The 14747-nt window shown below is 39.3% G+C and overlaps 1 non-coding gene across 1 annotated transcript; it reads left to right on the plus strand.

Annotated features, from left to right (window-relative positions):
* Positions 1-1636: 1636 nt before the first annotated feature.
* TRNAW-CCA (transfer RNA tryptophan (anticodon CCA)) lies at positions 1637-1708 on the plus strand. Its single transcript has one exon. It is a non-coding gene; the product is annotated as a tRNA-Trp (tRNA).
* The last annotated feature ends 13039 nt before the right edge of the window (positions 1709-14747 follow it).

Raw genomic sequence — 14747 nt, forward strand, 5'->3', positions numbered from 1 at the left:
TATTGTTAACATAAAAAAAATGAAAGACTTAGGTAGTCTTTAACAGGCCTTAGTTTTAAGTAGAATGATTTCTCCTACTTTATTCATAACCTTAACAAACATGTACAGGATCTATGTGCTGAGTTACAAAATTCTGCTGAAAGAAATCAAAGATGTAAACAAATGGAAAGATTCACTGTTTTCATCATGTATTTGAAGATTAAACATAATAAAGACAGTTCTCTCCAAATTGGTTTATAGGTTTAACATAATTTCTATTGAGTTAAAGAAAAAAGAAAAAGAAAAACTTGTGTAAATATAGATAAGCTTATTCTAAAGTTCATATTGCAAAAAAATTAATAGACAGAAACTTTCAACTAAATAGGATTAGGAGATCAGAAGGGGAGGCTCTCATTCCCTGTGAAAACAGCAGAGTCTTACTGGAGGGAAATTCTCCTCCTTCTTCCCCAGGAAGAAGGACTCATCCAATGAAAAGCCATGGACTCTTTATTTACTGAGGCTTCCCAGGTGGCACAGTGGTAAAGAATCTGCCTGCCAATTCAGGAGACACAGGAGATGCTGGTTCAATCCCTGGGTCAGGAAGGTCCCCTGGACAAGGAAATAGCAACCCTTTCTAGTATCCCAGCCTGGAAAATCCCATGGACAGAGGATCCTGGCAGGTTACAGTCCACAGTGCTGCAAAGAGTCAGAAATGACTGAGTGACTGAACACACTGTGTTTATTACAGCCCTCCCCACTTCCCTTTTCCCTCTGAAAAGCATTCTCCTTCCCTTGCCATGCAGACACTGGCCACAGACGCAGACCCAAACTACAATTCTCTGCTAATCTCAAATACACTCATCTTTGCTGTAGAAATATCTGTTGAACTGTTTACTTCAGGTCTACAAAATATAAACATACAACGCTCTCTAGAACAGCTAAAATAATCATGAAAAAGAACAAAGAGGTAGGAATCCTCATACTGAACATTAAGGCCTAATAGAGAGCTACAGTAATGAGGACCACATGCTATTGGTGGAGGTCTAGTCATATAGATCAGTGGAATAGAATACAGAGTCCAAAAGTAGATTCACACGAATTTGTTGAACTGATATTTTACAAATGTGGAAAAATAATTCATTGGAGAAAGGAGAACTTTTTCAATAAATGGTGCTGGAGCAGTTGGAAATCCACAGGCAAAAATATAAACCTCAACCTAAATCTCATACTTCACAAAAAAAATTTACTCAAAATATATCAGATATTGAAATATAAAGCTTAAAACTATTAAAATTTTATTAAAGAATAGGAGAAAAATTTTGAGATCTAGGACTAGGCAAATAATTCTTACACTTGGCAATAATATTCCAATCCATGGAAGGAAAAATTGATAAAATGGACTTCATCAAAACTAAACATTTTTGCTCTGCAAAAGACCCTGTGAAAAGAAAGACTGGGGAAAAAAATGTGCTAATTAGAAATCCAAAAATATACAACTATCTAGAATATATAAAGCATTCCCAAAACTCAACAGTGAAAGAAAAACTGTTGTCCTATAATTTTATATCAAGTTAAAAATATGCTTAAAATTAACATGGCAGTAGGCTATTTTAAGGTAAAAGAAAATGAAAATTTTCCCTTAATTCTTTCATGGGCTTCCCTGGTGGCTCAGAGGTTAAAGTGCCTGCCTCCAATGCGGGAGACCCAGGTTCGATCCCTGGGTCGGGAAGATCCCCTGGAGAAGGAAATGGTAACCCACTCCAGTATTCTTGCCTGGAAAATCCCATGGACGGAGAAGCCTGGTAGGCTACAGTCCATGGGGTCGCAAAGAGTCAGACGCGACTTCACTTCACTTTTTTTATACTTATGAATGATAAAGCAAAGATTATAGCCATAATGTGATTTATAACATATAAAGATATACTGTATGTGCCAAAGAGAGCACAGAGATGGGAACAGAGTAAATAGACCCAAATGTTTTCAATGTTTCTACATTAATATGAAATAGTATAATGCCAACTCTATTACACTGAAAAGTTAAGGACCTGATCTGTAAACCAGAAAAACCATTAAAATTATGTAAATAAAATTATAGCTAAACATCCAATAGATTAATTAAAAGCCAGACATTTGCAGTATGGATTGGGGGGGGGGGGAATGGTACATATAGGCATTGCACTTTAAAATAAAGGTATAGAAATACTTGAATTAATGGATAGAAAAATATATCAGGGAAACAGCATAACAAAGCTGAAATGGCAATATCAGTATTGGGTATGATAGTCTTCAAGAAAAAATACAGTTGAACACAAATAAGGACATCACAATAATAAAATAACCACTTTATTTTGAATAAAGATAAATATACTTCATCTCACATGCAAGCAAAAGTAATGCTCAAAATTTTCCAAGCCACGCTTCAACAGTATGTGAACTGTGAACTTCCAGATGTTCAAGCTGGTTTTACAAAAGGCAGAGGAATCAGAGATCAAATTGCCAACATCTGTTGGATCATGGAAAAAGCAAGAGAGTTCCAGAAAAACATCTATTTCTGCTTCACTGACTACACTAAAGCTTTTGACTATGCAGATCACAACAAACTGTGGAAAATTCTTCAAGAGATGGGAATACCAGACCACCTGACATGCCTCCTGAGCAATCTGTATGCAGGTCAAAAAGCAACAGTTAGAACCGGACATGGAACAACAGACTGATTCCAAATTGGGAAAGGAGTATAACAAGGCTATATATTGTCACCTTGCTTATTTAACTTACATGCAGAGTACATCATGAGAAATGCTGGGCTGGATGAAGCACAACCTGGAATCAAGATTGCAGGGAAAAATATCAATAAAATAACCTCAGATATGCAAATGATACTATGCTTATGGCAGAAAGTGAAGAGGAACTAAAGAGCCTCTTGATGAGGGTGAAAGAGGAGAGTGAAAAAGCTGGCTTAAAACTCAGCATTCAAAAAACTAAGATCATGGCATCCAGTCCCATCACTTTATGGCAAATAGTTGGGGTAACAGTGGAAACAGTGAAAAACTATATTTTGGGCCCCAAAATCACTGCAGATGGTGACTGCAACCATGAAATTAAAAGATGCTTGCTCCTTGGAAGAAAAGCTATGACCAACCTAGATGGCATAATAAAAAGCAGAGATATTACTTTACTGATAAAGGTCCATCTAATCAAAGTTATGGTTTTTCCAGTAGTAATGTATGGATGTAAGATTTGGATCATAAAAAATGCTGAGTGCCAAAGAATTGATGGTTTTGAACTGTGGTGTTGCAGAAGACTCTTGAGAGTCCCTTGGACTGCAAGGAGATCAAACCACTCAATCCTAAAGGAAATCAGTCCTGAATATTTTGGAAGGACTGATACTGAAGCTGAAACTCCAATACTTTGGCCACCTGATGTGAGGAACCGACTCATACAAAGACCCTGATGCTGGGAAAGATTGAAGGCGGGGGAGAAGGGGACGAGAGAGGATGAGATGGTTGATGGCATCACCAACTCGATGGATATGCGTTTGAGTAAGCTCTGGGAGTTGGTGATGGACAGCGAGGCCTGGCTTGCTGAAGTCCATGGGGTCACAATGAGACAGACACGGTTGAGTGACTGAACTGAAATGATAAATATACAAAAGCTGAAACAATCTTAAATACTCCTGAACACATAGCTTCAAAATTTCAGAAGTAAAAGAAGAACTTGACAGAATTCCCTGGTGGCGCAAGGAAGAACACCTGCCAATGCAAAGACATAGTTTTAATGTCTGGTCTGGGAAAATTTCACATGCTGTGGAGCAACTGGTCCCATGTGCCACAACTACTGAGCCCACGCTCTAGAGCCCACAAGCCATAACTACTGAAGCCCGCACACTTAGAGCCTGTTCTCTGCAAAGAGAGAAATCACCAATGTGAAGCCCTTGCACTGCAACAAGAGAAGGCCTGTGCAAAGCAATGAAGACCCAGTGCAGCCAAACAAACAAACAAAAAATTTAAGAAATAAATAATTTTAAAAAGAAATGAGAAATTCCCCAATAATAACTGAAAGTTATAAAACCTCTCTCTCAGCAATTGATAGAACAATGAGAATAATACATACATGCAAAGGAGCTTCCCAGGTGGTGCAGTGGTAAAGAATCTATCTGCCAAAACAGGAGACACAAGAGAGGTGGGTTCAGTCCCTAGGTTGGGCAGATCCCCTGGAATAGGAAATGGCAACCTACTCCAGTGTTCTTATCTGGAAAATTCTGTGGACAGAGGAGACTGGATTACAGTCTATCACAAATCACAAAAATTTGGACACAAAGAGTCAGACATGACTGAGCACACACGCAGGCAAAGACATACATAATGAAGACTCAAAAGATGAATAACACTATTAAACAACTTAGTCTAATTGTTATTTATATTTAACTACACAGAACTGCAGAATACATGTTCTTTCCAATTTTATTTGGTACAAGATAAACAATATGCTGGGCCATAAAACAAGCCTCAATAAATTTAAAACTGATATAATATAGAGTATACCCTCTGAGCATCATATGATTAAATCATAATAAAATATTTTTAAACTGACATATATGTGAAAATTAAACAATTCATTTTGCAATAATGTATAGAAGAAAAATTAATCAAAAGAAAATAATGAATTACAATAAAAACACAATATATCAAAATTTGTGTGATGCATTATAGTTCTTACAGGAAGTTTTATACCTTAAGTTATTTATATTAGAAAATTAATTGAAGTGAAGCATTGCAGACTTTATTTTTTGGGGCTCCAAAATCACTGCAGATGGTGACTGAAGCCAAGAAATTAAAAGACGCTTACTCCTTGGAAGGAAAGTTATGACCAACCTAGATAGCATATTCAAAAGCAGAGACATTACTTTGCCGACTAAGGTCTGTCTAGTCAAGGCTATGGTTTTTCCTTTGGTCATGTATGGATGTGAGAGTTGGACTGTGAAGAAGGCTGAGCACTGAAGAATTGATGCTTTTGAACTGTGGTGTTGGAGAAGACTCTTGAGAGTCCCTTGGACTGCAAGGAGATCCAACCAGTCCATTCTGAAGGAGATCAGCCCTGGGATTTCTTTGGAAGAAGTGATGCTAAAGCTGAAACTCCAGTAGTTTGGCCACCTCCTGCAAGGAGTTGACTCATTGGAAAAGACTCTGATGCTGGGAGGGATTGGAGGCAGGAAGAGAAGGGACGACAGAGGATGAGAAGGCTGGATAGCATCACCGACTCGATGGACATGAGCTTGAGTGAACTCCGGGAGTTGGTGACAGACAGGGAGGCCTGGCGTGCTGCAATTCATGGGTCGCAAAGAGTTGGACATGACTGAGCGACTGAACTGAACTGAACTGAACTGAAGGAAGTTAAAAAAATCACTCAAATCTACATAAAGAAAAATATCAATTTAAGACCAGAACTTGGTGAAGTATAAATGTCAATGGAAAACAACATAAATTAATAAACCTAGCTAAACTTACCAAGAAGAAAAGGAAAGGAAAAATAAATTCTGATTATCAGGGATGGCAATAAGTAAGAAAAGTTGACAAATATCTTGAAAATACTACTTATCAAGACTGATACAAGCTACAGCAGAAGATATATATAGTCCTGTTTCTAATACAAAAATTGAATTTGTTATCAAAATCATTTCCACAAGCAAATTTCTGGGTTCACTGATGAATTCTATAAAATATGAGGAAGAAATAACACATATTTCAGAAACTCTGAGAGAATATAGGGGGAAGACAGACTTTACAACTGGTTTTAAGAAGCCAACATAATTCTTAAAATGAAACCTGACAAAAATATTACCAAAAAATAATACTCTATACCAGTATTTCTCATAAAACCACAAAAGATTTTTAATAAGATATTGGCAAAATTGATCCAGCAATATGTATGATTTGAGTGACTGAGTGAAAGTTGCACAGTTGTGTCTAACCCTTTGTGACCTCATAAACTATACAATCCATGGAATTCTCCAGGCCAGAATACTGGAGTTGGTAGCTGTTCCCTTCTCCAGGGGATCTTCCCAACCCAGGAATCGAACCCAGGTCTCAGTCATTGCTGGTGGGTTCTTTACCAGCTGAGCTACTAGAATAATAAATCTTGATAGAGTTTACCTTAAGTATGCAAGACTGGTTTAATATGCACAAGTCATCAATGTAATTCACTGTATTAACACAGTAAAAGAAACCCAATATAATCATTTCAAATAGATTCAGTTCAGTCACTCAGTTGTGTCTGACTGCAGACCACCAGGCTTCCCTGTCTATAACCAAATCCCGGAGCCTACTCAAACTCATGTCCATCAAGTCAGTGATGCCATCCAGCCATCTCATCCTCTGTCGTCCACTTCTCTTCCTGCCCTCAATCCCTCCCAGCATCAGGGTCTTTTCCAATGAGTCAGTTCTTCACATCAGGTGGCCAAAGTATTGGAGTTTGAGCTTCAGTATCAGTCCTTCCAATGAACATTCAAGTCTGATTTCCTTTAGGATTCACTAGTTGGATCTCCTTGCAGTCCAAGGGACTCTCAAGAGTCTTCTCCAACACCACAGTTCAGAAGTATCAATTCTCTGGCACTCAGCTTTCTTTATAGTCCAAGTCTCACATCCATGCATGACTACTGGAAAAACCATAACTTTGAATAGACAAAGATTTGTGGGCAAAGTAATGTCTCTGCTTTTTATTATGCTGTCTAGGTTGGTCATAACTTTTCTTCCAAGGAGCAAGCATCTTTTAATTTCATGGCTTCAGTCATCATCTGCAGTGATATTGGAGCCCAGAAAAATAAAGTCTGTCACTGTTTCCATTGTTTCCCATCCATTTGTCATGAAGTGATGGGACCAGATGCCATGATCTTAGTTTTCTGAATGTTGAGTTTTAAGCCAGCTTTTCACTCTCCTCTCACTTTCATCAAGAAGCTTTTTAGTTCCTTTTCACTTTCTGCCATAAGTATGATGTCATCTGCATATCTGAGGTTATTGATATTTCTCCCAGCAATCTTGATTTCATTATGTGCTTCATCCAGCCCAGCACTTTGCATGATGTCCTATGCATATAAGTTCTGTAAGGAGGGTGACAATATACAGCCTTCACTTACTCCATTCCTGATTTGGAACTAGTCTGTTGTTCCATGTACTGTTTTAACTGTTGCTTATTGACCTGCATATAGATTTCTCAGGGGACAGGTCAGATGGTCTGGTATTCCCATCTCTTTAAGAATTTTCCAGTTTGTTGTGATCCACACAGTCAAAGACTTTGGCATAGTCAATAAAGCAGAAGTAGATGTTTTTCTGGAACTCATGCTTTTCCGATGACCCAATGGATGTTGGCAATTTGATATCTGGTTCTTCTGCCTTTTCTAAATCCAACTTGAACATCTGGAATTTAATGATTCATATACTGTTGAAGCCTGGCTTGGAGAATTTTGAGTATTACTTTGCTAGTGTGTGAGATGAGTGCAATTGTGTGGTAGTTTGAGCATTCTTTGGCATTGCCTTTCTTTGAGATTGGAATGAAATCGACCTTTTCCAGTCCTGTTGGCACTGCTGAGTTTTCCAAATTTGCTGGCATACTGAGTGCAACACTTTCACAGCATCATCCTTTAGGATTTGAAATAGCTCCACTGGAATTCCATCACCTCCACTAGCTTTGTTCGTAGTGATGCTTTCTAAGGCCCACTTGACTTCACATTCCAGACTGTCTGGCTCTAGGTGAGTGACCACACCATCGTGGTTACTGGGTCATGAAGATCTTTTTTTTTACAGTTCTTCTGTGTCTTCTTGCCACCTCTTCTTAATATTTTCAGCTTATGTTAGGTCTATAGTACTTCTGTCCTTTATTGTGCCCATTTTTCCATGAAATGTTTCCTTGGTATCTCTAATTTTCTTGAATAGATCTCTAGTCTTTTCCATTGTGTTGTTTTCCTCTATTTCTTTGCGTTGATCATTGAGGAAGTCTTTCTTATCTCTACTTGCTATTCTTCAGAACTCTGCATTCAAATGGGTATATCTTTCCTTTTCTCCTTGCCTTTTGCTTGTCTTCTTTTCTCAGCTATCTGTAAGGCCTCCTCAGGCAACCATTTTGCCTTTTGTGCATTTCTTTTTCTTGAGGATGGTCTTGATTCCTGCCTCCTGTACAATGTCGTGAACCTCTATCCATAGTTCTTCAGGCACTTTGTCTATCAGATCTAATCCCTTGAATCTATTTGTAACTTCCACTGTATAATTGTAAGCGATTTGATTTAAGTCATACCTGAATGCTCTAGTGGTTTTCCCTACTTTCTTCAATTTAAGTCTGGAATTGGCAATAAGGAGTTAATGGTCTGAGCCACAGGCAAATCCCAGTCTTGTTTTTGCTGATGTATAGAGCTTCTCCATCTTTGTTGCAAAGAATATAATCAATCTGATTTTGGTATTGACCATCTGATGATGTCCATGTGTAGAGTCTTCTCTTATGTTGTTGGAAGAAGGTGTTTACAAACAAGCATTCGACAAAAGTCATCAATCATCTGTGATAACTCTCAATATACAAGTAATAGTAAGAACTTTCTTAGCCTGATAAAGGGCATATGAAAAAGCTATTTAATGCTAACATATTGAGTGCTTTGGAGTTGAAAAAACAAAGGCAAATGTCCCAACCTACCATTTCTATTGAATCTTGTATTGCAGCTATAAGCTGATTGCTGTAAAGAAATGATAATACTTAAAAGGCCTAAAGTTCAAAAATAAGCAAAACTTAACAAAATTGTTAAGGCATCAGTTCACTCCACACTGATCTATAGATTTAGGGCTGTCCCAAACACAACCCCAACAGACACTTCTGTAGACATTGATTCAAATACTTATATGGAAGCACAAATGACCTACAATATCCAAAGCAACCTTGGAAAAGAATAAGATTTGAGGATGTACATTAGCTAACCTCCAGACTTACTAGGAAGCTACAGTGATAAATGTGGTACTACTCTACAACTGATAAACAGATAAAGAAGAGAGAGTCCAGAAATACAATCACATGTTGATGGTAAGTCAAGTTTTGACAAAGGTGCTCCTGAAATCCAAAAGGGATCCAAAGGGATAGGAATGTCTTCAATATCTGAAAGAGATATCCAGTATCCAAAAGGCATAGGAATGTCTTCCATAAATGATCCAGAAAAAGTGGACAGCCATATGGAGATAAGTAACTTCAAACACTATCTAGTACCATACACAAAACTTAACTCAAGCTATATCTGGAACTAAAATATGTTAACTGAATCTATAAAACTTTAAAAATAATAAGCATGGTGTAATATTCTTTAATGTGGATTTAGCAAAAGTTTTATAGACAAAACTAAGAAAGCAATAACCATAGAAGAAAAAAAAACATATATCAGGCTTTGTATACAGTAAAAACTTTGGCCATCAAAAGATATTTTAAAAATTAATAGGTAACCCAAAGACAGGGAAGAAACTTTTACAAACATGTATCTGATGAAAGACTGCTATATACAATCTAGTTTTAAAAACTTATAACTCAACAATTAAAAGACAAAAGAAAATTATTAAATATGAGCAAAATATTTCAACAGACATTTGACAAAAGGAGAGATACTAATGACCAATAAGCAGATGAAAACTGTTCAGTATTGCTTGTTAGGAAAATGTCTGTTAAAATTGCAGAAAGATATCTACACACCTGATCAGAATAAACTAAATTTGGGGGAGAATATTAAGCACTTGTAACTCTCATGCATTTTTATTTGGTGTGAAATACTGTACAACCACATTGGAAAAACACTGGCAATTTTTTATGAAACTAAGCATATATTTGTATTTTGACACAGTAATTCAATCCTGTGTTTATCCGAGAGAAGTGAAAGCACATGTTCACAAAAACACTTGTATAAAAGTATTTTTAGCAGCTTTATTTATAATAGCCAAAGCCTGGAAATAGCTAATGATTGCTTCAGTGACAATGGCTAAAGAAGGTGGAATCCAGATGGTGGAACTGAATGACACCGAGCTCATCTTCCCTCACAAACACATCAAAACTACAACTACATAGAGAACAACTCTCAGAAATTGACCTGAAGACTAGCAGAACATCTGTTCTACAACTAAGCTATAAAGAAAGATCCACACGGAGTCTGATAGGAAGAAAAGAGAAGTGATGTAGTCTGGAATCACATTGCTAGCTGGGAACCCAGGAGAGAGGGGGATATCACAGCCTTGGGTAGTGAGGTGTTCAAGTCACGTAATAGGAACACCAGCCTTGCAGTCTGACAGCCTTCTTAAGCTGGTTTGAAAATCAGTGAGGTTTACCAGAGGGCTCTAAGAAATTGAGACTCTGCTTTTCAAGAGTGCATACACAGACTTTGCTTAATCCCAGGCACAACATGGAGACAGCCAATTGAAAACTGCCCAATGATCTGGCTTGCTTGCCAGTACCACCGACATCATGTCGCCCAGCTCTCACTGGGCTCCTGCTCCAGTCCCTCTTGCTCTGGTGCTGCTCCCAGTTAAGACAGAGGTAGCCATTGCAAATGAGAGTGTGCACACTAAAGAGGGAACAGAGCTGGGTTGGGCCCTGGCCCTGCCTTTGACCAGGGCAGAGGCAACCACTGCAGGTGTGTGCATTTGTGCACACACTTTAGTTCAGTCACTCAGTTGTTTCTGACTATGCAACCTCATGAATTGCAGCATGCCAGGCCTCCCTGTCCATCACCAACTCCCGGAGTTCAAACTCACGTCCAACGAGTCTGTGATGCCATCCAGCCATTTCATCCTCTGTCATCCCCTTCTCCTTCTGCCCTCAATCCCTCCCAGCATCAGAGTCTTTGCCAATGAGTCAACTCTTCGCATGAGGTGGCCAAAGTACTGGAGTTTCAGCTTTAGCATCATTCCCTCCAAAGAAATCCCAGGGCTGATCTCCTTCAGAATGGACTGGTTGGATCTCCTTGCAGTCCAAGGGACTCTCAAGAGTCTTCTCCAACACCACAATTCAAAAGCTTCAATTCTTCAGCGTTCAGCCTTCTTCGTGGTCCAACTCTCACAGCCATACATGACCACAGGAAAAACCATAGCCTCGATTAGATGGACCTTAGTCGGCAAAGTAATGTCTCTGCTTTTTAATATGCTATCTAGGTTAGTCATAACTTCTCTTCAAAGAAATAATCGTTTTTAATTTCCTGGCTTCAGTCACCATCTGCAGTGATTTTGGAGCCCCCCAAAAATAAAGTCTGACACTGTTTCCACTGTTTCCCCATCTATCTGTCATGAAGTGATGGGACCAGATGCCATGATCTTCATTTTCTGAATGTTGAGCTTTAAGCCAACTTTTTCACTCTCCACTTTCATTTTCATCAAGAGGCTTTTTAGTTCCTCTTCACTTTCTGCCATAAGGGTGGTGTCATCTGCATATTTAAGGTTATTGATATTTCTCCCGGAAATCTTGATTCCAGCTTGTGCTTCTTCCAGCCCAGCATTTCTCATGATGTACTCCACATATAAGTTAAATAAGCAGGGTGACAATATACAGCCTTGACATACTCCTTTTCCTATTTGAAACCAGTCTTTTGTTCCATGCCCCCATTCTAACTGTTGCTTCCTGACCTGCATACAGATTTCTCAAGAGGCAGGGCAGGTGGTCTGGTATTCCCATCTCTTGAAGAATTTTCCACAGTTTATTGTGATCCACACAGTCAAAGGCTTTGGCATAGTCAATAAAGCAGAAATAGATGTTTTTCTGGAACTCTCTTGCTTTTTCCATGGTCCAGCGGATGTTGGCAATTTGATCTCTGGTTCCTCTGCCTTTTCTAAAACCAGCTTGAATATCAGGAAGTTCACAGTTCACGTATTGCTGAAGCGTGGCTTGGAGAATTTTGAGCATTACTTTACTAGTATGTGAGATGAGTGCAATCGTGTGGTAGTTTGAGCATTCTTTGGCATTGCCTTTCTTTGGGACTTGAATGAAAACTGACCTTTTCCAGTCCTGTGGCCACTGCTGAGTTTTCCAAATTTGCTGGCCTATTGAGTGCAGCACTTTCACAGCATCATCTTTCAGGATTTGAAGTAGCTCAACTGGAATTCCATCACCTCCACTAGCTTTGTTCGTAGTGATGCTTTCTAAGGCCCACTTGACTTCACATTCCAGGATGTCTGGCTCTAGATGAGTGATCACACCATCATGATTATCTGGGTCATGAAGATCTTTTTTGTACAGTTCTTCTGTGTATTCTTGCCACCTCTTCTTCTGCTTCTGTTAGGTCCATACCATTTCTGTCCTTTATCGAACCCATCTTTGCATGAAATGTTCCCTAGGTATCTCTAATTTTCTTGAAGAGATCTCTAGTCTTTCCCATCCTGTTCTTTTCCTCTGTTTCTTTGCATTGATCACTGAGGAAGGTTTTCTTATCTCTCCTTGTTATTCTTCAGAACTCTGCATTCAAATGTGTGTGTTTTTCCTTTTCTCCTTTGCCTGTAGATTCTCTTCTTTTCTCAGCATTTGCAAGGCCTCCTCAGACAGCCATTTTGCCTTTTTGCATTTCTTTTCTTGAGGATGGTCTTGAGAATGTTGTATCCCACCAAGAAATGATCCCCCACATCCAAGGCAAAGGAGAACCCCTGGCAAGACAGTAGGAGGGGCAAAATCACGTTTAGAATCAAATCCCATACTGTCAGGAGCTGTGTTAGGCATTACTGACAAAATGGAGGCACGGCCCCAACCCCTCTCCTCATCTCGCAGGCTCAGTCCTGGGATGAAGGAGTTAAGCCTTGTGATTCTGACTTGTTCTTTCCTTTCTTCAGTTGAGTTGGCTGGAAAGAATGTTAAGGTGCTTGAGAGAAGCATGAGAAAGCACAAAGCCTTCTGCAGTTGTGCCCAGAAAATAATCTATAAAGTAACCATTGACATTTGTTCAAGGATTTTTACAAAGAATGTCCCAGGATGAGCATGTAGGCCTCAGCTTGAGGCCATGGGAAGGATTGTTGTCTGAGACCTGTTTGTGAGGGAAATATTTATGGCAAAAGAAGTTTGTTGAGTTTAGGGTTTAGGAATAATTAAGAATAGCTAGAAGCCTTTTCAGGAGATAGTGATCTTAAGAAGATAGGGGAAAATAAGATTTAGAAAGATAAGAATAAACTGAGGAATGTAGCATGAGTTACAATATAATCACAAGTTAAGTATAGGACACATAAGAGAAAGTAGATAATAGATAGTAAAGTCAATTCTGAGAGAATCACTGAAGCAGGAACTGTGTTTGTAGGACAACAATGATTTCTGGAGACAGTAAATCTGGGTGGGGAAAACTAAAAATGTCAAACCTGAGAACTAATACTTTTGTTAAAGTATAAAAGAAAACCTGAAGCTTGAAATAAACATAGTATTTTCCATAGTTTTGTACTATGAGTCAGAAGCTACATCATCATCCACCGACACCACTCATCCCTTCAGGCTGATTCCCTGGCTGCTGGAGCTGGACGCCGGCACCATACCCACCAGAGATACTTGGAGGGCTCAAACAAAACCTTGTGTGCACCACGAGTCCCCACAGAGACTGAGCCTGACCTGCCTTTGAGTGTTTGAGTGTCTCCTATGGAGGTACAGGTCAGCAGTGGTCTGCCACAGGGGCAGGGGCCTGGATGCAGCAGACCTGGGTGTGGTATAAGCCCTCTTGGAGGAGGTCACCATTAACCCCACCATAGAGCCACCAGAACTTACACAGGACTGGCAAAACAGACTCTTGGAGGGCACAAACAAAACCTTGTGTGCACCAGGACCCAGGAGGAAGGAGCAGTGACCCCACAAGAGACTGACCCAGACTTGCCTGTGTGTGTCCAGGAGTTTCCCGTGGAGGCATGTGTCAGCAGTGGCCTGCTGCAGAGTTGGGGGCACTGAGTGTGGCAGGCATCCATGGGACCTTTTGAAGGAGGTTGCCATTATCTTCATTACCTCTACCATAGTTTGGTCTCAGGTCAAACAACAGGAGGAAACACAGCCCCACTCATCAACAGAAAACTGGATTAAAAATTTACTGAGTATAGCCCCGCCCATCAGAACAAGATCCAGTTTCCCCCACAGTCAGTGTCTCCCATCAGGAAGCTTCCATAAGCCTCTTATCCTTATTCCTCAGAGGGCAGACAGAATGAAAACCACATCACAGAAAACTAATCAAACTGATCACATGAACCACAGCCTTGTCTAACTCAATGAAACTATGAGCCATCCCATGTAGGGCCACCCAAGACAGATGGGTCATGGTGGAGAGTTCTGACAAAATGTGGTCCAGTGGAGAAGGGAGTGGCAAACCACATCAGTATTCTTGCCTTGAAAAGCCCATGAACAGTATGAACAGTATCCTGACTTCTAACTATACTGCAAAGTAATAGAAGTTAAAACAGCATGTTTCTGGCAGAAAAGCAGACATATGAATCAACAGAAAAGAACACAGAGCACGGAAATAAACCTAAGCTCATATGGTCAATTAATATATGACAAAGGAGGCAAAAATATTCAATGGTGAAAAGACAGTCTCTTCAATAAGCAGTATTAGGAAGACTGGACAGTTAATGTAAAAGAATGAAATTAGAAAATTTTCTTACAATATATACAAACATAGACTCAAAATGGATTAAAAACATAAATGTGAGACCAAAAGTCACAAAACTCGAAGAAGAAAACATAGGCAGTACTCTCTATGGCAGAAACTATAGCAGCACTTTTTTTTTTTTTTGATCTATATCCTCAGGCAAGGAAAT

This window comes from Capricornis sumatraensis, chromosome 1 (assembly GCF_032405125.1).
Source record: "Capricornis sumatraensis isolate serow.1 chromosome 1, serow.2, whole genome shotgun sequence".
Taxonomy (NCBI): domain Eukaryota; kingdom Metazoa; phylum Chordata; class Mammalia; order Artiodactyla; family Bovidae; genus Capricornis; species Capricornis sumatraensis.